At 45.9% G+C, this 22,568-nt stretch overlaps 1 protein-coding gene across 12 annotated transcripts in view; it reads left to right on the top strand.

The window, feature by feature from the left end:
* RP1L1 (RP1 like 1) overlaps nucleotides 1-22,568 on the top strand; it is a 46,659-nt gene that overhangs the window by 4,586 nt on the left and 19,505 nt on the right. For 8 of the 12 annotated variants that reach the window (XM_019636221.1, XM_019636219.1, XM_019636218.1 and 5 more), the window contains exons 2-3: nucleotides 13,390-13,461; nucleotides 17,023-17,149. The exons of 2 other annotated variants lie outside the window; for them this stretch is intronic. The gene's annotated coding sequence lies outside the window, so the exon portion shown is untranslated. Of the gene's footprint in view, nucleotides 1-9,135; nucleotides 9,154-13,389; nucleotides 13,462-17,022; nucleotides 17,150-22,568 lie in introns of those variants that run through there. 2 more of the 12 variants (XM_019636211.1, XM_019636212.1) reach the window with 2 other exon arrangements.

The raw sequence follows: 22,568 nt of genomic DNA, 5'->3' as shown, positions 1-22,568 counted from the left end.
AAGTAGTTTGGTCGACTAGTGGGAATGGGGAGAGTGAAGAAGGCTTTTGTAGTAGAATAGGTTTCCGGGCGTTGTAAGAAAGTTGCATCTGTGGGTTGTTCCAATCTCATTCTTCCTCCTTCGTAGGAGCTTTGCGAATCCATTAGAATTGCGGACTCAGGGGTTTTCGAAGGGAAGGGAAGGGAAGACCCCCACCAGGTTTTTATTCTAAGGAGCTGGCTCCTGTCTGGGCCCAGGCATGGCCATGCAGCTCTGAAAGAAAGCAAGGCCAGGCGGGGAGGGGACAGCTGCAGCCTCACTGCCCTGACCTTTCATACCTGCAGGGTGGCTATCTTTGGCCCTGAAACCCCTGTCCTAGCTTCTATTAAGTGTCGTGGGAAAACTGTGAGGTTGAGACGCTTAGGGAAGTCTCTAGGGGAGGTACAGGCAGGATGAAGGAAGATAAACAGTGAGAAGGTGGAAGATTGTATCCAGTTCCCCTATGTGTGTGGTGTCTGTCCATGCTCAGCAAAAGTGGTTTTTCTAAATGAGTTCCCAGCCAAGTCTCTTACTCAGTTTAAGAATCAGAGTATGGCAAAGCCAAAGGGAACTTACTGCTCCTCTGGTTCAAAGTTGCTGTTTTACTAGGAAAGACGTGTAGGCCACTTCAAAAGAGACAAAGAACCCAGGGCCTTGGACATCAGGGTCCCAGGCCAACCCCACCATTTCTTAGGATGTTTGCTTTAACAGCTTGGAAATACGGATCAGGTCTGTGCAGGAGAGAGATGCTGTGACAACTGGGTTTCAGAGCTGAGGTTCTCAAACCTATTTGTGTGTCAAACCTGCCTGGGGCACTTAAAAAATCACAGCATCTCTAAGAGGGGCCTGGAAACCTACATTGAAAAATAACAGTGGCCATTAGGTTGGCTACTATTTAAAAAAAAAAAAAGCAAGAGCTGGTGAAAATGTGGAGTAATTGGAAACATTGTGCACTGTTGATAGAAATGCAAAATGGTACAACTGTTGTGGAAAACAGTATGGCAGTTCCTCCAAAAATTAAACACACAGAATTACCATATGATCCAGCAATACCTCTTTTCAGTGTATGCCCAAAATAATTGAAAGCAGGACCTCAAACAGATATTGGTACACCCATGTTCATAGCAGCATTATTCCTAGAAGCCAAAAGGTGGGAGCAACTCAAGTGTCCATTGATGGATGGATGGATAAACAAAATGTGGAACACACACACACACACACACACACACACACACACGTAGAAATTCTGACACATGCTAGCTACAACATGGATGAGCCTTGAGGTCATTCTTCTACGTGATATAAGTCAGCCACAAAATGACAAATACTATATGATTTCACTTACGTTAGATTCCTGGAGTAGTCAAATCCATAGTGTCAGGAAGTAGAATGGTGGTTGCTGGGGGCTGGGAGGAAGGAGGAATGGGAATTTAGTGTTTCATGGGGACAGAGTTTCAGTTTTGCAAGATGAAGGGTTCTAAGGATGGATGGTGGCGACATGAGCACAACAATGTGAATGTACTGAACACCACAGAACTGTGCACTTAAAAATGGTTAAGATGGTAAATTTTATGTTATGTGCATTTCACTGCAATTACAAAAAAATAATAGCAACAGCAATAAAAACATGCTCTCATCTGTCACAGGTTGGGTTTCCCAGAAAGCAGAGTCTGAGAGGGAGGTTACAGTGGTGAGAGGAATGTTTATTAGGGAGCGGCCTTGGGACTAATCCCTGTGGAGGGAAGAGAAAGAAGCCAGGATGAGCAGGCGAAGCCAAGCCACTGTGTAGTCTCAGTGGAGACTCAGCCAATTTTACAGGGAGTGCTGAAGGCAAGACGGCTCTTTAATGCTGTCCCAATTTGGGGCGAGGTGACTAGCCCGTTAGAGCGAGGCCCGGATCTGTTCTTGGATGTGTGCTGCCTGGCAAGGGTATAGCCATGGGCAGGGTTGTCTTCTGCTGAAGACGTTCCTAAGGGGACTGACAGCCGAGGGCTGTCATTTGAGAAAAATGGATGCAAAGTGCCTAAGAGCACAAGCACATAATAGGCCTTCACATGCATCCTTTAATCTTCACTGCAAACTTTGTAGCCCTCTCTGAGGAAAGCAGCATCTTCTTGTTTTGTATGTAAGGCATTGAGCAGTAAAGTCACTTGCCTGGCCACATAGCTAATAGTAGCTAAGCTAGGTTAGAGCTCCAACCTTCCTTTCTGAGTCCAGGGCTCTGTCCATGCCTGCTACTCTTAGGTATGGGCAACAGAGGCTCTGTCTTGGGCCCTGGGCATTAGATGGGCTGGCTCTGGCCCTCTTCCATCTTATACCTTCCTAGGGGATGAGAAGTCCAGAGGGATAAGGGGATATGTCCCATCCGGGGAGCATATTTTTCCATCTCTTCTTGACTACACACTGGGGACCCGGAGTTCCCTGGAAGGTTTTAGGTCCTGCATCACCTCTCCTCTGGGTCCATCTTCCCTAGTAAGTTATGAAAAATCCTTCAATGGCTCAGAAATGGAAGACAAGGTCTTAATATAGCACATCGGGCACTTAGCCATTCAGAAAGGAGCAATGGTTTCCATGCTTCTGAGTTCGAACCTCAGCTTCGCTCTTCAGCTGCTGCCGGTCTCTAGGTAATTTAAATTTCCAAGCCTCCATTTCCTCCACCATAAAATGGAGATGATGATAGCGGGTCCTGCAAGGGTATATGGAGGTCAAGCTGGCAGGGTAAGCGATCCATAAATGGATGCTAAAGTTCTGAGACCCTGTCATCGCAGGCTCTCTAAGCAACATCCCGGGTCCTATGCCCGTGGTGCTGCTCCCATAGAATCTCTGCTTTTCCTGACACAGCCTGATGGGCCTCCCCCATCTCCCAAACTAGACTCTAAGCTCCCAGGTGTAGGGACAGCTTCGGTTGTGTTCTCAGCGCTGAGCCTGGGCTCAGTCTGTATCTGTTTAATGAGGGAATGAAGATGGGGCAGGGTGTCCTGTAGGGCGTTGAAAGAATCGAGGCTTCCTGAGTGAGACAAAGGACAAGCAGGAGGGAGGAGAAAGCAAATGTCAGCAAATGCCTCCTGCATCCATAGTGTGGAACCTGAGTTTTCTGGTGGCTAATGTACAAACCTGTCCTCTGCCTGGCCTGGTTGTGACATGGGGGCAGTACTCCCTCGTGATGGGAAACAGCCTGTGGGATGTCAGAGCCCATTATTTGCAGGTGTCCCGTTTCACAGTTGGGAACATGGAGGCCCGGTAAGTGGAAGCCGAAGACTCAAGGTCACACCCCCACTTTCCTTCCTGGAGGCCTTCTTTCCTGGCAGGACGCGCCCGTCCTGGAATGGAATGCGTGAGCAGTGATTCTCCAACCTGGCCATGCTTCAGAGTCGCCCAGAGCCATGGTTCCTCCCCACTCTCCACCTACAGGGGTTTGGATTCACTGCTACGGTGTTGGGGAAATTCGTGCTTTCAACCCAAATCGCTAGGGGTTTGCATATAGTTGGTGTTAAAGACTGATGTTCGGGAACCACTGGTTTGGAGGAGATCGTTACAGAAATGAGTTTAAGATTTTCTTCTTTTCTCTATTTGTTTAATTTCTCATTCCCACAAGAATCTGAAGCGCTAGAGAAATCCAAGAGAGCACTGAATGGGGTCACTCAATGTTACGTCGAATAATATTGAAATAAATGGTCATTAATGCAACAGTCGGTCGAGCTGGTTGTTAGTATTGTATAAATTAAAGAATTGTTTGGCTAAATTTTCCACCTTTAGTGGCAATGACAGCCCCTGTGTTTATGCAGAGTTGGAAAGAAGTGGTTCTCATCCCTGGCTATCCCCCATGGGGTAACAGTAGAAGAGTGACAGGTCAGTAAGGATGTCTGAGCGGGGCCCTGGGTGGGCTCTGACATGCAGCCAGCTCTGAGAATTGCTCGGGCATCTACAGAGCTCCCCCTAGTTACCAGCTGCATGGTATCCTCAGGACAAGCCTGTGAAATAGGCAGAGATTTTGTTTTTATTTTATTAATGATAAAGGACGAAAAGGCTGAGGCCCAAAGAGGTGACTGGACCAGCCAAAAGCTACAGAGGGAAAGGAATGCTTCTGTGTCTCTGTTCATGGATGTTGTAATCTCTACCTTGACCCAGTCAAATCTCAGTCATCATGGTTCTCCACAGAGTTTGAGAACAGGGGTGAATCAGACCTGGGTGGCCTCGTGTACACCTTCAAAAGGCAGGAGTGTGGCAGGGGTGGGAAGGAGTGCTGTTGGCTGCCTTACTCTGGGAACTGCAATTCAGAAGAGTCGCTGGCTTCCTGCAGAGCCACAGACTTTCAAGACGTATCCGTCCTCTTCAGTTTTCGGAGAAGAAATTAGAAGTGCAGAGATGGCGTGTGAAGTCCCTGAGTCCTCGCTGCCTCAGTGAGACAGCATCTGGGCCACCTGGCCCCAGTCCTGAGCACTCCCTACGACTGGGCCAGTTGCCCACTCCTCGAATGGCGCCTGGAGGCCAGGGAGCAGCTGCAAGCTTTCCCAGAGTGCGGAATTGGGCTGGATGCTCTCAGGACCCAACAGGGCCTCCTCACATCCCAAACCAATTCCTGGTAACCTGCCTTTTTGTTGACAGATACTAGAAGGTCCTGGTACCCTCCCTGATCACCGCCCACTCTCCTTCCGCCCACCCCTGGCTATGTTTTCCAGAATGACGCAGACTGTACCCAGTTTTATTGCTCTGGTCTTGTAAATGTTTCTTGTAACATTCCAGTTGCTTCCATTCTCTGAATGTCCATGGATCTATCAACATGTTTCTCAAAGTGGATGCTTTGCCACATACCACCACCACCTGCCCAGGTGAGAGGTAGCCCACAAGCCCTGAGGAGAGGAAGAAGTGTTTTTCTAGCACCCACATTAGGTTGTTGGCTGAACCAAGATCTTTTCTTTTTTGGTGCAGGGACTGGCTTTCCTCTTCCGGGCAGGCAAGACCACATGCCAGCTTTTTCCAGATTCTTTTTCACCTGAAAAAAGAGACAGATGGGAAGACGGTGTTGTATTTCCAGAGCACTAATATAAATGCTTTCCCCTCCTTTCTGAGAAGTTAAGAATGGTTCTCTCATCCCTGATTCCCCTAGTCTTTCAGCTAACTCCCCACGGGCTGGCCGTCCTATAGAAGAAGTCAGGTCAGGAGCCATTAGAAAGGAAAAAACTAAGAAAAGCACATCTGTATGCCAGGCATTTCCAAATACGTGCTCTTGTGTACAACTTGGGGGTAGTTTTTACTTTCTTTTTCAGATGAGCAAACTGAGGCTTGGAGTACTGGTTAATTTACTCAAATTATATAACTAGTAAGTGGGGGAAAGAAACCATAATTTGATTGTGTTGTGCAACTCTCAGCTTCACTGTATCTTGATTTGAAGCTCTGCATTAAAAAGAAAAAAGAAAAAACCTTCCCTGATTTTCCTTTTAAAAGCTATTTTTTACTTTTTAAAAGTTGATCATAATTTTGCTAGAGTAGATGTTATATTCTCCGCTTGTGCCTCCTAAAAGCACCCTACTGTCTTCTTAGCTTTACTTACATTATTGAGCATCTAGCTCAAGAGACGCTGGGCACATAGACAACTCTTGAGTAACCTAAATTCACCTGGGCTGTCTGGTAGCGCTTCTCAGCATGCTGTCAGAATCAAAGAAACACCACTCTGATATTTTAAAAATAATTTTCCAAAATCCAAATCATTACTAAAATCTCCCTAAAAATGTTACCCAAGGAAGTAACTTCATAGCAAACTAATCAACAGAACTTCATTGATCTTTTCTCCCCAGATTTTCCTAGAAGCTTCTCAAATTTTTTTCTCTCTGGGTCTTCACCAAATATTGTTCATTATTCTCACATGTTTTCCCTCACTTTGAACTTTGCAATTAGTTTTGCTCTTCTTAAGTTTCTCAAGAGCTTTCTACCATAAATAAATCCAGGCTTTGTCTGTTCTTTCAATTCTGCAGACTTGCTTGTTGCCCTTAAGCACAACCAATCCCTAAGCTAACCTTTCCTCTGTGGGGAGTGGGGACGGCTGGGATTGGGCAGGGGGGAGATGAGCAGAGAGAAATGTGGTAGATTATGTGGTATACCAGTTAGGATTAGGTTTGACTGCAGGTAATGGAAAATCAAATTTCAGTGGCTTAACCGAGAAACTCAGAGGCGTTCCAGGGCTGGGATGGTGTCTCCATGGCCATTGGCATCTAAGCTCCATCTCTCCTTTATCCTTAGTACTAGATTCTACTGTGGTGGCAAAATGGCATCTATAGCTCCTGTCGTTATGTACATATTCCAGGCATCTAGAAGGAGAAGAGAGGAAGGGGAAAGGGTGTTCAGCAAACTTGAAAGAGGTTTCCTAGAAGCCCCTCCAAATGACTTCTGCATAAAACTCATCGGTCATCTCCATTTGAAAAGGAATTTGGGAAACGAAGTTTTATTGACTTGATATATTGCAGCCCCCAATATATAGGACTTCTGTGAGTAAGAGTAAAAAGAGACAATGAACATTAATGGTCTCTGCCACACATGGTAATAATTTTTGTCTCTGTCACTCTTCAGACTTTTTTTATACCTCTTTTTTAAAAAAGTAAACCTTTCATTTGAGATAACTGTAGATTTATATGCAGGTGTAAGAAATGACACAGAGAGATTTCCTGTGCTCTTTATCCATCCCCCCCCCAGTGTAACATCTCATAGAACTAAAGTACAATATCACAACCAAGATATTGGCATTGATACACTCAAGATACAGAACATTTCTATCACCACAAGGATCCCTCACTTTTCCTTTTTATCCACACTTACTTCCCTCCTTAACTCCGGTAACCATTCCTCTGTTCTTCATTTCCATAGTTTTGTCATTTCAGGAATGTTATATGAATAAAATCTTAGAGTATGCAACATTTTGCATCACAGTTTGTTTTGTGCATGGACAGTTTGTTTCTTTTTATTGCTGAGAATGGATGTCCCACAGTTTGTTTAAGCGTTCAGTCATTGAAGAACATCTGAGTTGTTTTCAGTCTTTGAATATTAAGAATAAACTTGTGTACAGGTTTTTGTATGAACCAAAGTTTTCATTTCTCTTGGATAAATGTCCAAGAGAGCAATTGCTGGGTTTTACGATAGTTACAGGTTTAGTTTTATTAGAAAACTCCAAACTGTCTGTACAATTTTACATTCCCACCAGCAGTGTGTGAGTGACAGCTTCTCCACAGTCTCGCCAGCGCTTGATGGGTTCACTATTTTTTATTTTAGTCATTCTGATAAGTAGGTAAAATCGTTGTGATTTTAATTTGTATTTCCCAATAGTTAACGATGTTGAACATCTTTTCTTTCTCTCCCTCTCTCTCTCTCTCTCTCTCTCTTTCTTTCAAGCTGAGCCATCCTGCCACCTGTTGGCAGCTCAGCGGCAGCTCAGCTCAGGCCAGGAGTCGAACCCGCGACCCTGTTGCTCAGAGCTCACACTCTTTTTTTTAAAAAATTTCTATTGGGGAATTGGGGGGATGGGAACAGTGCTGGGGAATTGGGGAAAGGGGAACAGACAAGTTGCTGTCGTTTTTTTTTTGTTGTTGTTCTTCAGTCCAGTTGTGGAGGATGTTGCTTCACTGGCCCAAGTTGGCACCATCATTGCGCTCTTCTCAGGCGAGGCAGATCAGTCGCCGGCTTCTGGACGGCCGCTCACTGCGGCTGCTGGCCGCTCACGCTGGCTGCTGGCCACACACGGTAGCCCAAGGCAATCCACTGCCACAGGGACTGCAGCCCACGCCGTCGCCGGCGACTCATGGCAGCCCAGCTCCAGGTTGAGCTGTTGTTCAGCATCTTAGCTGTGGAGGGCAATGTCACTGGCCCTCCTATGTGGGATCCGAACCGGGGCCCTCTGGCATCCCAAGCCAGCTCTTAACCAATGCACCACTCGGCCGGCCCCAGAGCTCACACTCTTGAGAGAGCTCTTAACCTCCTGAGCCACTCGGCCGGCTCCCGAACATCTTTTCAAAACATGCTTATTTGCCATTCATATCTGCCCATTTTCTAAATGGATTCTTTGTTCCCTCTTGTGTCTTGAGATTTCTTTATGCATTCTAGATACTAATTCTTTGCTGGAGATGTGGTTTGTAATTTTTTTCTCCCACTCTGTAGCTTTTCTTTCATCCTCTTAACAGGGTCTTTTGTAGAACAAGAGTTTTAGATTTTTATAAGTTCTAATTTAACCAGTGTTGTTTTTTTTCTGGATCATGTGTTTGAGTTTCAGAACTTTCATCTAGCCCTAGATCCTGACAATTTTCTTCTATGTTTTTTTTCTAAAAGTTTTTTGTTTTATTTGTAAGTATGTGATTCATTTTGAGTTAATTTTTGTATAAAATATGAGGTTGAGGTTTATATATATATATATATATATATATATATATATATATATATATATATATTTACTATAGATGTCCAGTTGCTCTAGTACCAATTTTTTGAGAAAGCTATCTTTTTTCATTTTGCATCTTTGTCAAAATTAGTTGACTATGTTTCTGTGAGACTATTTTTGTGTTCTTTGTCATGTTCTATTCATTTGTGCGTCTATGCCTCTGATAACAACTTTTGGGGCTTTTAAAAGAAAACTATTTTTTTCCCACTTAAAGTAATATATTACATTACAGAATATTGAAAATATATAAAAAATGTTTAAAAAAATAATTACCTGTAGGTATCATCATCTAAAAAACAGCACTATAAACACTTTGGAGTGTTTTCTGTATGCATTTAAAAAAATACATATTTTAAAATTTTTGTTGTTCTCATGTTTATAATATGTATTAGTGTGGACAGGCTAGGTTATGCTGCAGTGACAAACCTCAGTGGCTTAGGTCAAAAGAAATTTATTTCTCACTTACAGGGATCATTGTCAATCCAGGCAACCCTTAGGGGCTATTGTCCTACAGGTGGTGACTCAAGGATCCAAGCTGCTTTAATTGGTCCTGCTGTTCCAACACGAAGTCTCCAAACTCATTGCCTCAGCATATGACGCTACATGTCATGTCTGTCCACGTTTTATTGGCAGCAACTGGTCACATGGCCCACCTAACTGCAGGGGACTGATAGTGTGGTCATATACTAAGAAAGAGGAACGTAACACAGGATTTGGTGAGCCATGGCATTGCGTCTGTTACATATTGTGTGAAAAATGTTGTATTTTATTTTGTAGGTTAATATGATAACACCATCTCTTTCCTACTTACAAATTCTTCAAAAATTTTTGTAGAATGATATATGGCCTAGAAAAACATCCTGGTATTTTATGACATAAAACTTTCATTACCTGGAAAGTTGACTTTTGTCAAATGGCTGATTCTCCAACTATGTGAGATATATGAGGCCTCACTGTCACAATAGTGTTATTGCTAGGTTCAAAGGGACAGAGTTAAGCATTTGGGTCATGCAGCTCTACTTCCTAGGCACTGGCTCCTAAGGCTCCTGTCAACCTTCCTCTAAAATCTGCCAGTTTCCATTCTGACGTTGTCATTATAAGGTAGCTCTGGTTTTTTTTGTTTTATTTTCAACTAGAATAAAGTAGAACCAAAAGACAAATAAACAAAAATCGTGACCATTCAGCACCCTATAATAAATACATCCCAAGCACCATTCTGCCAACAATATCCCCTAAAAGGAGGGAAAGATCCCAGGGCCTTTGCTCGTGATGTTTCTTCCACTTGAAATGCTTTTTATTCCACCTTTGTGAAGTGAAATGCCATTCATCATTCAGAATGGTTGGGAATACCTTGATGCACGGGTAGTCTAAGTACAGCTCAACCAAGCCTTCCCTGGGGTCATAAAACAGAAAGACTCATGAAAAAATGCTCAAATAGTGTGGTTTATTAAATAAATTGAACGCATCAGCAGGAAACAAAGTGAAAAAGGTGGGGCAGGTTAACACCACTGTATTACTTGAATCTTAGATTATACAATGTCCGCATGTCCTGTCTGTCTGTCTGCTCTCTCCTTCCTGCCTTGCCTTTCCCTCTGATGATGGAGTTACAAAGACCAGAACTGAGGGTGAGCAAAGGGCCTTAACAGATATAATACGTGCTTGCTCCATCAGAGAGCAGAGGCAAGAACGCCTGGCCCCTGCTGTCCAGCTGTAGCTCCTCCATTAATCTGCTGAGCAGCTAATGGGTTTACCTGTGTCCTTCTATCTAATGAGCTCCCTTATTTGTCCACAGCTCTGCTCCCAACAATGCCAACCCTCAAACAATTGAGCAGAAATTCGAATCTAATTTTGTGAGAAAAAAAAAAATCAAGGGAATGAATTATTGCAATTCTTCCTTTAATTTTTTTCCATGTGAAACACTCAATCCCTGTTTAAGTCCCCAGCATCCATGGAATGTTCCTACTTCATCCTTCCCAAGTGTCTGTGCATGCAAATGTGTTTGCATGTGTGTTTAATTTGCATAGACAATCTTAGCCAATATTTTTGTGTTAACATATTTAATCCATGTAGCCATACCTGAAACTAACAAAATATTACAAAGCAGGTAATTTCCAATTGTTCTTTCATGTTGTGGATTTAGAGCATATTCCCTGGGTCTGTGTCTGTACTTCCTAAGCTGCTCTGGCCTCTCAGGCCACCAGCTCCAGGAGTGGGTGCTATTGCCATTTGCTGTTGAGGGGACCTGGCCCTGGGGCTGCAGACGAGAGGGTGGGGCCATCCCAAGAACTAGTTCCTTATCAGAAGGATACAGAGTCCTGAAAATCCCCCCACCCCCAGAGCTTGTATTTCCTTTTAGATCTCTGGAGCATCTTTTGATCTTGAAACTAATCCATTTTTCCTCTCTCTCTTCCTATCCCCCCCCCTTTCCCCTCCTGTCTCAACCAATTTAGGGAAATAAGAGCCTATGTGGGAGATAAGTTCCCACAAATAACAGCTACGTTAACTCTTTCCTCGCAGGAAAGCTCAGCTGAGTTGCAATTAACTGGAGCATCTAATATGTATCATGTGGGTTGCCTAACTAAAGGGGGTGTTCTTTTGACTACATTTTTATTGCTATGTTTATTTCTCCATGTAATGCCAAAAAGACCTAGAAGTGTCTTCTGGTCCCCACATAACATCACACACAGTAAGGGTTCATTACATTTATCATCTAATTGGCTTGATCTCAGTGTATTAGATAAATGCTGAAGGAGACCGCGGGCTCTACTTGGGGGCAAGAGGCCCTGTCCCTCAGCAGAGTCTGTGACAAGCCTGGATGGTGGGGGAATGTTAAGCTGATGCTTCTGACTGAGCGTTAAGTTTGGGTCCAGAAACCTGACCCAGAAGGCTCTGTGCTCTGCTTACCTGCTCTGTGGGCCCTGAGCAGTCCTTTCTCCTCTCTGGCCCTCATGGCCCTGTGCCCTAAATCTCTACCTGTCTGTCTGCTTTACAAGGTTGCTGTAGGATCAGCTGGGAGTGAGTGAAAGTGCTTTGTGTACTGCAAAGAACTTCCCCAAACAGGGCCTTTATCATGGACTTTATCAGGTCCTAGGGCTGGGTCAGCTGGGGAGCTGTCTCAGGGGTCCATGAAAACAGGTAGACCCTCATCCTGTTCACTCTCATTCACCTGGGCATCTGGCAGCTTCCCGAGGGACATCTGCACCCAGGCAGCCTCAGTGACAGTGAGGATGGGTTGGTTCCGATCTGCTGTGGGCATTAGGCCCAGCTCTGAATTACCTAATCCCAGCTAAGAGCATTTCTGATTGCTTGACCGCTGACCTCCTGCAGCTGGATTATCAGATGTGGCTTTGGGGAATAAGCTTGTTTATAATGTCAGAGACAAAGGGAGGAAACGCAGAGCAGTTAAAACAACAGTCCTTCCTGTTGCCCCAGCGCCTTTCATCCAAGGAGGTCATTATGAAGCAGGCTCCTGGGGCTGGCGGGGGCCCTGAGATGCCATTCGAGGGGGAAGGGGAAGGAGGAAGGCACTTACTGTGCAGGAAGGACGCAGGTAATCCCCACCACAACCCTGCAGGGCAGGTGTTGATGTCTCCATTTTAGGAGACATCACAGGAGTGGTGACCAGGCTCAGACAGGGCCATTCATGGGTCCAAGGTCAAGGCTTTTTACATTGGGGCTTTGAGGAGGTCTGGCTGACTTCAAACTTGCTCCTCCTCCCTTTGCTTTCTGTTGCCATCTTCATGCTGGACAAAGCAAGCCTTCATCTAACTTGAATGCCCTCAGAGCCCCTTTTCCATGCCCAGACATGAGGTGTCCTGCAGCCTTTGTTACAGACTCAGGAACGTTAAGCATTGGAAGGACCCATGGCATCACTGAGTCCAAATCCTTCATTTTACCGATGAGGAAACTGAGGCCCAAAGAGGTAAAGTAAGTCATACACATTCACATAGCTTTCCACACCGCACCTGGCTGAAGCGAGGTCATCCACAAAGAGCTGCTGAATAAATGATGGAGTTAGTGGCAGAGCTAGACAGGAGCCCAAGCCCGCATCTCCCAGCCTCATCTCGGCCTGTGTTGGCCTCTTCAGTGGGGATGGTTTTGTCCACGGGTCAACGTGATGGCTGGACCTAGGGCTCTTCTTGTGCCTGCTGCCCCCAAGCGTCCACCCACCGGCCTCCATCTGATCTTGAGTCCCGAGTATTCATGCTTTTAAAGTAACTAATGTTTGTTTTGAAGTACTTCCAAGCCTACTGAAAAGTTGTAAGAACAGTACAAAGACGTCCTGCCTCCTCCGTCTCCTCTGCAAGCACCCTATCGCCCTCACCAGCAGCTCTGGGCAGGGAGGGGAAGGGAAGAGAAGAGAGGAAGAAGTAGGACACTGTTAGTGTTTAAATCAAAGGGTTTTCCCTTTCTCTGTTTCATAGTTTCTCCCAGAGTACAGCAATAAAGAACTCTTCTTTCCTGCAAATGCCCAGGATTTAGGTATGCAGTAGGTAATGGTGGAGTGAATTGGTCTCATACAACAACATGAGCTTTATTAATTATGGCCTTTTAGGGCATCCAAGAGAGAACAGAAGGTACATGAGGCATAGGGTCTCCATGGCTGGGTTTGGATAAGGTGAAGAAGGCCCAGAGACTAACTTGGGGGGTAGCTGGTGGCCCAGAAGGAGCTCCTCTGAGGAGGTACTGGAATCCTGGGCTAGTGAGGCTCAAGGGTCACCTGGAAAGTACCTGGGTCTCCATCCCCTCCCCCACTTTTCTCAGTAAGGCAAAGTGACTTCCTTAAAGGTACAATTAGGATGAAGACCCAGTCTTCTGACTCCCAAGCCTTTTCTTGTGCCTCCCATCTCACCCCCAGTTCAAGTGATCTGTGAATTAATTATTATTGGTCCATGTTAATATAGCAAAAAGGAGACAAAAAGCCCACCAACACTGTATACCCTTTCACCCAGGCATGGCAGGAAAAATGTGACTAAGAAGACTCAACACTACCTTGGGCCTGAGTGGATGCATTCCTGAGGGAGGTGAGCCCCTGATGCCTGGTGAGGAGGGTCCCAAGGAGACCGGGGAGGCCGTGCCTATTGGGGTCCCTTGAGGAGGGGGAATCCTGGTTGAGGTTGGTAGGCTCACACCAGATAGAAAAGCCATAAGTCCTGGAGGTGGATTTGCTCTGCCCACAGGTGGAGTGGGGTCCTTGGCCTGGTGGGTTCTATGTGGGGCGCCAGTAATGCTGGAGGAACCATGCCTGTAGATTCCATTTCTGTTGGGATGTCCCCTAACTCCTTGGGTGTGGCCTCCTAATCCAGCAAGAGCCCAAAACTTGGTACTCTTCTGCCAGCTGCTCTGCCAAGCCTAGACCCTTCTTCAGTTCCAGCATGGAGTACCCAAGCAATGCCAGTAACTTTGGGGTGGCCCTGGACAGCCATGGAAACCAAATTTCCGCCATGTAGCAACAGCAGACCCAATACCCGCTTTCTACACTCTGGCAGTTTTGCCTTCCTTGGTTTGATCTTCCTTAACTTGTCACAATCACAGAGGATTAGCTCATCTGTTTGTAGAAGCATCACAGGTGCCAGTGAGGGTGAGGTTGTCCTATAGGATGCATCTTGTCCTGGTGGTCCATGTGTCGAGCATCTTGTTGCTCTTGCGCACGGCCATGGTCCCTCCTCCTTCTTGGATCCTGGGAAAGCATGTATTCTAAACTGTTTTCAGAAGAGAGGAGTGGATATGTGGTTGAGCTCATGTAGGAGGCGAGTGAGTGGGGTTGTGTCACAGGGGAGACAAAGGCACCTTCTCCCCTCGGCAGGTGCTCTGTGGCATGCATACCCCACCCCATTTCATGCCCTCATCACCTCTCTTCCTGCTCAGACAAGTGTGATGTGGTCCAACCTGACCCTCTGAGCCCTGTCTGCTCTGCTTCAGGAGGTTGAGGCCACCTCAGACCCACAGTTGGGGAGCAGGGTGAATTTGGGAGCCTGGTCAGGCCCTCAGCCACCCTGCTTCACAGACAAAGAGAAAGAGTAGAGTTTTTAGAGCCATGAAGCCTGGGTTCCCCTCACAGTTTTAATCAGTTTTCTCACCTGAAAAAAACGTGGGGAGGGTGGAGAGGGATATTAGTTTTCATATCCCTCATGGGATCATGTGGGGATTGCATACAATAATATGAAAATGCCTGTAACAGTGACCCACCATGAATTAGTAGTTACTGAAATTCATATGATTTTGTTATAGGTCTGGACAACTTTCAGGGGTAACTTGGGTCATAGACTGGAGGTTTGGGACCCTCCAGGTTCTCTTCGTTGACACCAGATCCAAGAAGGATAAAAAGTCCCAGGACTATGAGCAACTCTGAGTAGGCATATGATTCCCCACTGCCTGGCACATAGTAGGGATGTGGAGAGTGTTTATGGAGCTGAAATGTACTCAAGGTTTCAGGGTTGTTACTGGTGCCCCTGCTCAGGGTTTCCTTTGGCTAGAAGCAGATCTCATTTGGGGTGTTTGGTTTTTTCAGTACCCATCTGCCCATCTAGATCTATTCTTCGTCCTTTGACCTAGGAGTTTGATCTCTATGGATTGCCTCACAGTCTCCTTCGCCCTGTAGCTCCTTGTTGGGTTTGCCAATGGGAGGCACCAACAGGGGATCAGGGGGTGAAAGGACAGGGAAGCTGGGGCATTTGTTTCCCCATCCCCTGTCAGGCCACAACTTTGTCAATGTCTACATTCCTCTGCCCAAGGCCATTGGGTGGCCTGTGTCTTCAGTTTTCACTGGTCAGCAATGCTATTTCCTGTCCTCACACCTTCAGGCACAGGGGGAATAAGAGCTTCCCCCTGTTGCTATCTCCTAGGCACATCACCATCTCTTGTTGGACACAGAGTGTCATAACTCTACCCATGTTCCTTCTCTCAACTCTCTTCAATTAACCCTTTGGCTTTCCTCGGGGACCATGACTGACACAAGTGGGTACCATCAGACGCTGACCCTCACTCTCACAGTGACTCCTAGGTTCAATGGCTCTAGGCCCTAAGCTTCTGGGAGGTCCAGCCCACCATAATAGATAAGTGGCTGGGATACCACTCGTTATACACCACAGTCTCAGCCGAAGGAGGAGTGAGTAGAAACTAACGACTCTGATGGATGGGCTCAAAGGGTAGGTCATTTTGGGTTCCAAATAGTGTCAGACCATCAAAGGGTCCTCAAATGCTTTTAAATCCTAACGTTGACTCCGTTGACCCTATATCAGGTTAACCTCAGACTGAGAATCATGTAGCCATTTCTCCAAGGAATTTTCATCCATTTACTCATTTAGGCACTCAACAAACATTTCCTGAGCACCTACTATGTGTTGTGCACTGTGCTTCATACTAGGGACCCCAAAATATATGGCCTAGTTCTCACCCCCAACCGTCTCCTAGTATAGTGGAAGAAATAAGCTGTGAACACGGAGGGCAGTTATATAATCGGCATGAGAATGAGAGGAAGAGATAAAATGCTACAAGAGTTCAAGGGAGAAAGAGGAAATCAGAATGAGATTTCAGGTGGAGGTAACCACATAAATAAATAAATTGGGTAGCCAAAACCTGATTGTTTACCAATATGTTAAAAGGGAGACCAAATTTTTATTGATGTCCTACTATGTGCTGGGTGCTTTGTAACCATTATCTCAGACTTCCTGATAAACACTATTATCCCCACTGTGCCCGGTAAGCTCGAGATTCCAGGTCTGTCTCTTTGCAGTCTCTTCTACATCCATACATTACAGACAAACTTCTTCCATCCATTTCCCAAAGGAGAAAAGGCTGAATAGAACATTCTGTCACCAACCCGATGAAAGGTCATAGAGTAGGGTGCTAGTCAGTTGTAACTAAACCTAAACGGGGGAAACAGGGATTTCCTGCCATGATTATACCCTGTGGTTACCCCAGGTTATTTTTTACGGCCTTTGTTAGAATCAGCGTGTGATGGTTAATTTTATGTGTCAACTTGACTGGGTTAAGAGGTGCCCAGACAGCTGGTAATACAGGTAATGCATTATTTCTGGTGTGTCTGTGAGGGTGTTTCTGGGAGAGATTAGCATTTGAATCAGTAAACTGAATAAATACATTGGAGTCCTCACCAATGCGGGTGGGCATCATCTCATTCATTGAGGGCCTGAATAGAACAAAACGGTAGAGGAAGGAAACATTCTCTGTCTTTTTGAGCCGAGACTTTCATCTTCTTTGGTCCCTGGACATCAGTGGTCCTGGTTATCTGGCCTTCAGACTCCACTAGGACTTATAGCATCGGCTCCCTGGTCCTCCAGCTTTTGGACTCTGACTGAATTATACCACCGGCTCTCCTGGGCCTCCAGTCTGCAGAGGGCAGATCTGAACCTCTCAGCCTCCATAACCACATGGGTCAGCCCCTCATCATAAATCTCTTTCTATGTATCTATCTTTCTATATATCTTATTGGTTTTCATGCTCTGGACAACCCTGACTAACACAGTGCTGGGACCGTGAAAACAAGACCCTTGCAGCCTGCACCCCTCTGCCTCCTCCTGGGGCTAGGTCTGTCCCCATCTTTGCTCTCTTTCCTTTCCCAACAGGACCTGACCTCTGGTGGCCCCTTGCAGGCCCCCTCCCCCACCATCTTCCACTGTGTGAAGGATGATGACAAAATGACAAAAACATTCTCAAGGAAACGAGCCGCTCTGCTCGCTCACGGAGGCCACTGTAAGTGTCAGAGAAAGCAGAGTTTGGAGTTAGTCATTCTGCTTCCATGGAATGAGTCCAACTCTGCGCTGGGCTGGTTCCCCACCTTCCTGTTTTTGAATCCAGACACATGCGGTCATCATATTGTCCCCATGGTGGTACAGAATCTTTAAGGGCCGGTCCTCCTTGGTTCTTATTTCATCAAGAGTGGACCATTTCTTTTCTGCCTTCAACCAGCCTTCATCAACAGATCGAGGCCAGAGCTGGGGGAGGGGAAGGCAGCATTTGCAGTCCGAAGGCCCACTGAGCCTGGCCTGTCACTCATGACCGGGAGGCCAAGGGACAAACAAACCCTGGAGCTGCGCCAGGCCTCGGGCTTCTTTGTTCGGTGGGGTTTCCCAGCGTCTCCTCTCCTTGTAGCTTAGCCAGCCTTATGCATGCTTCCAATCTTGAGTCCCTCCCTCCCGCATGAATAGAACCATTGTCCTCTCCTGTAACCGCATAGATTCATTATGCCTGTTTTAAACCATATAAAAGATTATATACTGTATGATTTCTTATGTATAGTTAAGGGTTCTTTAGGCTTTGTGAAATCTTGCTGAGCTGTGGTTATAAACTCATTATGTATTTTGAACAAGTGCCCTCTCTTGCGTGTGTGTGTGTGTGTGTGTGTGTGTGCGCGTGTGCATGCACTCATGTGTAGTTACTGTTGCTATGACAATATCCCTACCTGGATGTTACTCTCCACAGGCCCTCCATCCATCCTGCTGGTTCATCTTGGGTGATCACCACTTTTATGACATCATACTCCTGCTCAGAAGTCCACCATGGCTCCCGACTTTGGTGGCTGTTTTATATAACCCTTTCTTCCCCAAACCAGGCAATGCCATCACTCCTGAGAGTCAGGCATTCGTTCCATCAAGCAAGGTTCCACTCCCAAAGTTGCTGCGGGCCCACCTTGCTCTATTAATGCACACCTTCCCATCCCCCAAGGGCCCACTGGGAAGCCTTGGTCAAATTCTCTGGCTGCAATGTCTCTCCTTTTACGAACCTGTGTTGGACTTAGACTTAACATTATGCAGGTTGGCATGCAATTGGCATCCAGTTGTGTCTGGGTATTGCTTTTCCTCAGTGGCTTTCAACACTGGCTGAGAATCAGCTGAGAACTTTTAAAAGAAGCTGAAAACATTTAAAAAATACTAAAATATTGTTTGGGCCTCAGGCCAAACCAAAGGCTATGAATTTCTGAAGGTGGAGTTTGGGTGTCAGTACTTTCAAAAGCTTTCCAGGAGTTACAGGCTGAGTTGTGTCCTTGTGCCGCCTGCCCCCACCCTATCCGGTCACATTCATACATTGAAGTCCTAATCTCCAAGCCCCAGTGCTTCAGAATGTGACTGTATTCAGACGTAGGACCTTTAAAGAGGTAATTAATTAAGATGGGCCCTAATCTAAAATGACTGTCTAAATAAGAAGAGATTAGGACACAGACACACACAGAGGGGAAAACCATGTGAAGACACAGGGAAATTAGTCATCTGGAAGCCAAGGAGAATGGCCTCAGGAAAAACAACCTGCTGATGCCTTGATCTTAGACTTCTAGCCTCCAGAACTATGAGAAAATATGTCTGTTATAAGCCACCAATCTGTGGTATTTGTTATGGCAGCCCAAGCAGATTACTCTACTAGGTGATTCTACTGCATATCCAAGGAACAGTCCTTCTTCCAGCCACCCTGATCTCCCCGACTCTATCCTCCTAGCTGGACCATAATCCCCCTGAGGCCAGGGGTAGAGCTGTACCTTTGAGTCCCTCTGCATATAGCCAGGTATTGACCCATCAGTAACTAAAGGCTTATTATGTCACAGAACATGGCCTCCATGCAATTCTTTCTATGATCCTTTACTCCTGGCGGCCTCATCACACTCTGAGATGCTTTGGGCTTTTTTTTTTCTTTTACAGTGTTTTTATGCTTATCATCTTGGCCAGCGTTGCATCATAAACAACTTCTATCATTGTTTGTTAGAGGCCATTTTCTGTTCCAGGGATTCCAACCTTAGTTGGCATGCTTAATATTGTCTCTTATTTGGGCAAACACCTGACTCTTCTGACCGTCTTTGTGTGGCATGCTTGGTGTGGCCCACATGCCACTTCCACCAACGACTTGTCAGTCCTGGAAAGGTTTTAAATCTTATTTGGTGATGCCCCTGACCTCGCCTCACTCACTTCTCTCTGGGTCGTCGTTCTGATTACTTCTTCCCATTGTACATGCTGGAGAGAACCTTGCCAACACCCATCTCTGCACACCTTGTATTTCTCAAGACCATCATGCCCAGGAGAGCTCCTTTTTTCAGAAACAGGATGATGTTGAGAACCACTGGATTTGCGGTTTGGAAATTAACTTAGAGGCCATTGTACTAATGGAAAACTGAAGCCCAGAGGTGGAAAGTGATTTGCCCACAGTCCTAGAGCTAGGCAGCGGCCAGGCCCATTTTGGAGGCTGCCAGTCTGACAGTGCAGAGGTCTTTCCTCTGACCTACACTGCTACCCTATAGATGGGGATTTCTTCTCCTGGGAAACACACCAAAAGCAAAACGCTCCATTCTCCAGAATTTGTCTTGAAGTTTTCTCTTGGTTTGTTCTTTATAGTCCTCAAATTTTATACCACTTTTTCCATTTGAATGCTAGTGATGGCCCAGAGTGGTCATCGCCGCCATCCCTCATCTCCCACCTCCTGCTGTGGTCATTTCCAGCTCCCGTGTAGATAGCGATGGTCGTGTAAGTAAGTTCCACAGTGGGATATGGATAGAAGTTGTCAGATGAAAGTGTCAGGTCAACGTTCCATGGGGCTAACTCGGTAAGTGCCTCTGCCTTTCCCCTTTCCTCCTGCTTGGTATGTGGATGAGTGGCGAAGAGAATGGCGTGGAGCTGGAAGAAAGCAAGACAGGGCTCTGGTTCCCAGCTCTCCACTCTTCGACTCTCAGCTTGGGGTCAAGTGAAGGAGTACTGGTGATGGGGGAGAAATATTTAGAGTAGGTGAGAGACACTCCAGCAGCAAAGGGCTTCTGTCCAGCCAAGGCCCATGACTGAGCTCTAAAGGAGATATCCTTTTGGACTCCCCTTGCCCCACTCCCACTCAGGATAGGACCTCATCAGGTATGTTGGGAGAAATCAATTGGAGGAGGCTCTGTTGTTCAGCTTTCCTGAGCCACTTGGATGCGATGGAGTGTGGACAGGACCATGCAGGAGCTCAGGGGCTGGCTATGATGCTATGATAGGTGGTCTTGGTGAGCACAGAGACTGAGGAAGCAGACCATTAGTACCAGGTGGAATGAATCCCAGTCGAATTGTAGGGCCCCAAAGCAGCCATCTTGTGATGATGAGGCAACTTGAAGAGGAAAATCAGCAGTAAGGCTAACAGGGCAGAAATACGGAAGGTGCCAGGAACATTGATGGCATTGTGGAGCTTCTGTACCAACTCGAAAGTGTGTATCTGTAGGTTTCTTTGATGTGAGAAATACATACACTTCTGCCTGGTTTAAGTCATTTTGGGAGGAGGCTCTCTGTTACTTGCAGCCAAAGGCAATTTCTGATACAGGAGTCATTTTGGGGTCACTCCAGTTGTTTCAAAGTTGAGCTGAGATCAGCCTTATTGTCCTAGGAAAGGTCTGGCCATTCTTTTTTTTTTTACAGATTTTATTGGGGAATTGGGGAAGGGGAACAGCCAAGTTGTTGTCCTTGAATCTTAGTTGTGGAGGGCACAGCTAGCTCAGCTCCAAGTCCAGTCACCATCTGGCCACCCGTTGGCAGCTCAGGGCAGCTCAGCTCAAGGTACCATGTTCAATCTTAGTTGTGGGTGGCCATCCCATGTGGGAGTCTAACCAGAAACTTTGTTGTTAGGAGCACATGCTCTCACCATCTGAGCCATCCTGCCACCTGTTGGCAGCTCAGTGGCAGCTCAGCTCAGGTGCAGCTCACTGGCCCATGTGGAAATCGAACCGGTGCCCCTGTTGTTCAGAGCTCGCACTCTTAACCAACTGAACCACTGGGCTGCCCCCTGGCCTTTCTTAACTACCAGTTCTGCTCTCTAGGGTCACCCCAAAGAATGTAGTCCCTACTTCTCTCCAGCATCTCCCCAGTTCCTTCCCATTTGACTTTTTCATCTTGATGTCTTTATTCCATCTCTTTTACCTGCAATTGTATGTTTGTTGAACAACAGGCTCTCTTAATTGCTTTCTCAGCTGCTCAGGGCCGTGGACAGCCTGAGGGTATGTTTTTTGTCTGTGCATTTCACAGACTCACCAGCTACCTCCAGCGCATGGCAATTGTTGGATTTCCACTTTCCTTGTATGTTCCCTCCATGCACTAGCTCATGGTCAGGCAAGAGATCGCTCTGCCCTTGGACTATCCTGGCCCCCATTTTATTATTTTATTATTTGCTGACTGTACTCTTCACCCAGTTCTTACCACTGCAAGTATCATTTATTCAGCAGCAGGGACAGAAACAGAAGCACTTACTGCCTACAAGGAGCTCAGACATCCCACTCTGCGTATTCCACTTTGCTTTATAAGCCCTGTAAACCCAGACCATCTTATTAGCTTACTTTCTTTGTTGGTAAGCCATCTAGAGAATATTAGTGTGTTTTTTGGGGGTGGGGGCGGGGGTGGGGAGGAGCAAGAAGATACTCTAATGCTGTTTTTTTGTTTTGTTTTGTTTTTCACGGTTTCCAAGGATTTTACTTTCTGTGTCAATTTTAGGGTTCTTTCAGTCCTAAGTCTCTTTTCCTGAGTCATCATGGATGTGTCCTTCCTTTATCAGCAGAAAGAAAGGGAACCATCTTTTGGAAAATTTTCCCAGTAGCTACAGGTTGAACAAGAGAGTCTGTATTCACAAACATGATCTCTTTTATTCTTTCTAAGTCACACCATCAGCATATACTGGTCAGTCTGGAGCTCCATGGTTTTTTTCTCTATTTTGTTCTGTCTCCTCTCAGTTTCCTCATCTCCCATGACTATATCAAAGGCTCTTTTTGTTGTTGTTGTTGAGAACATTTAAATTTTACTCTCTTATCAAATTTCTATTATACAGTACAGGGTTATTGACTACAGTCACCATATTTTACATTAGATCTTCTGACCCAGATCAAATGTTCTTAACCTGGGCTTCATGTATCTCTGAGAGGCTTCTATAGGTGGACTTCAGAGGCCTATACAATTTTGTGCAATATTTTGTGCATATGGGAATGTGCTCACTTTTCTGGATGAGGTCGTAGTTCTTGATTTTCACACCAAAATTTTGAAAGGGAATGGTACTACCTGGAAAATTAAAAAAGCTAATGCCTTTGATATTTTCTTTTTAGATTTTTTTTTTATTGGGGAATTGGGGGGATGGGAACAGTGCTGGGGAATTGGGGAAAGGGGAACAGACAAGTTGCTGTCGTTTT

The sequence above is a fragment of the Hipposideros armiger genome, unplaced genomic scaffold, assembly GCF_001890085.2.
Source record: "Hipposideros armiger isolate ML-2016 unplaced genomic scaffold, ASM189008v1 scaffold_27, whole genome shotgun sequence".
Classification (NCBI taxonomy): Eukaryota; Metazoa; Chordata; class Mammalia; order Chiroptera; family Hipposideridae; genus Hipposideros; species Hipposideros armiger.
Note: the sequence above shows the minus strand (reverse complement) of the source record. Positions and strands in the feature narration are given on the sequence as shown.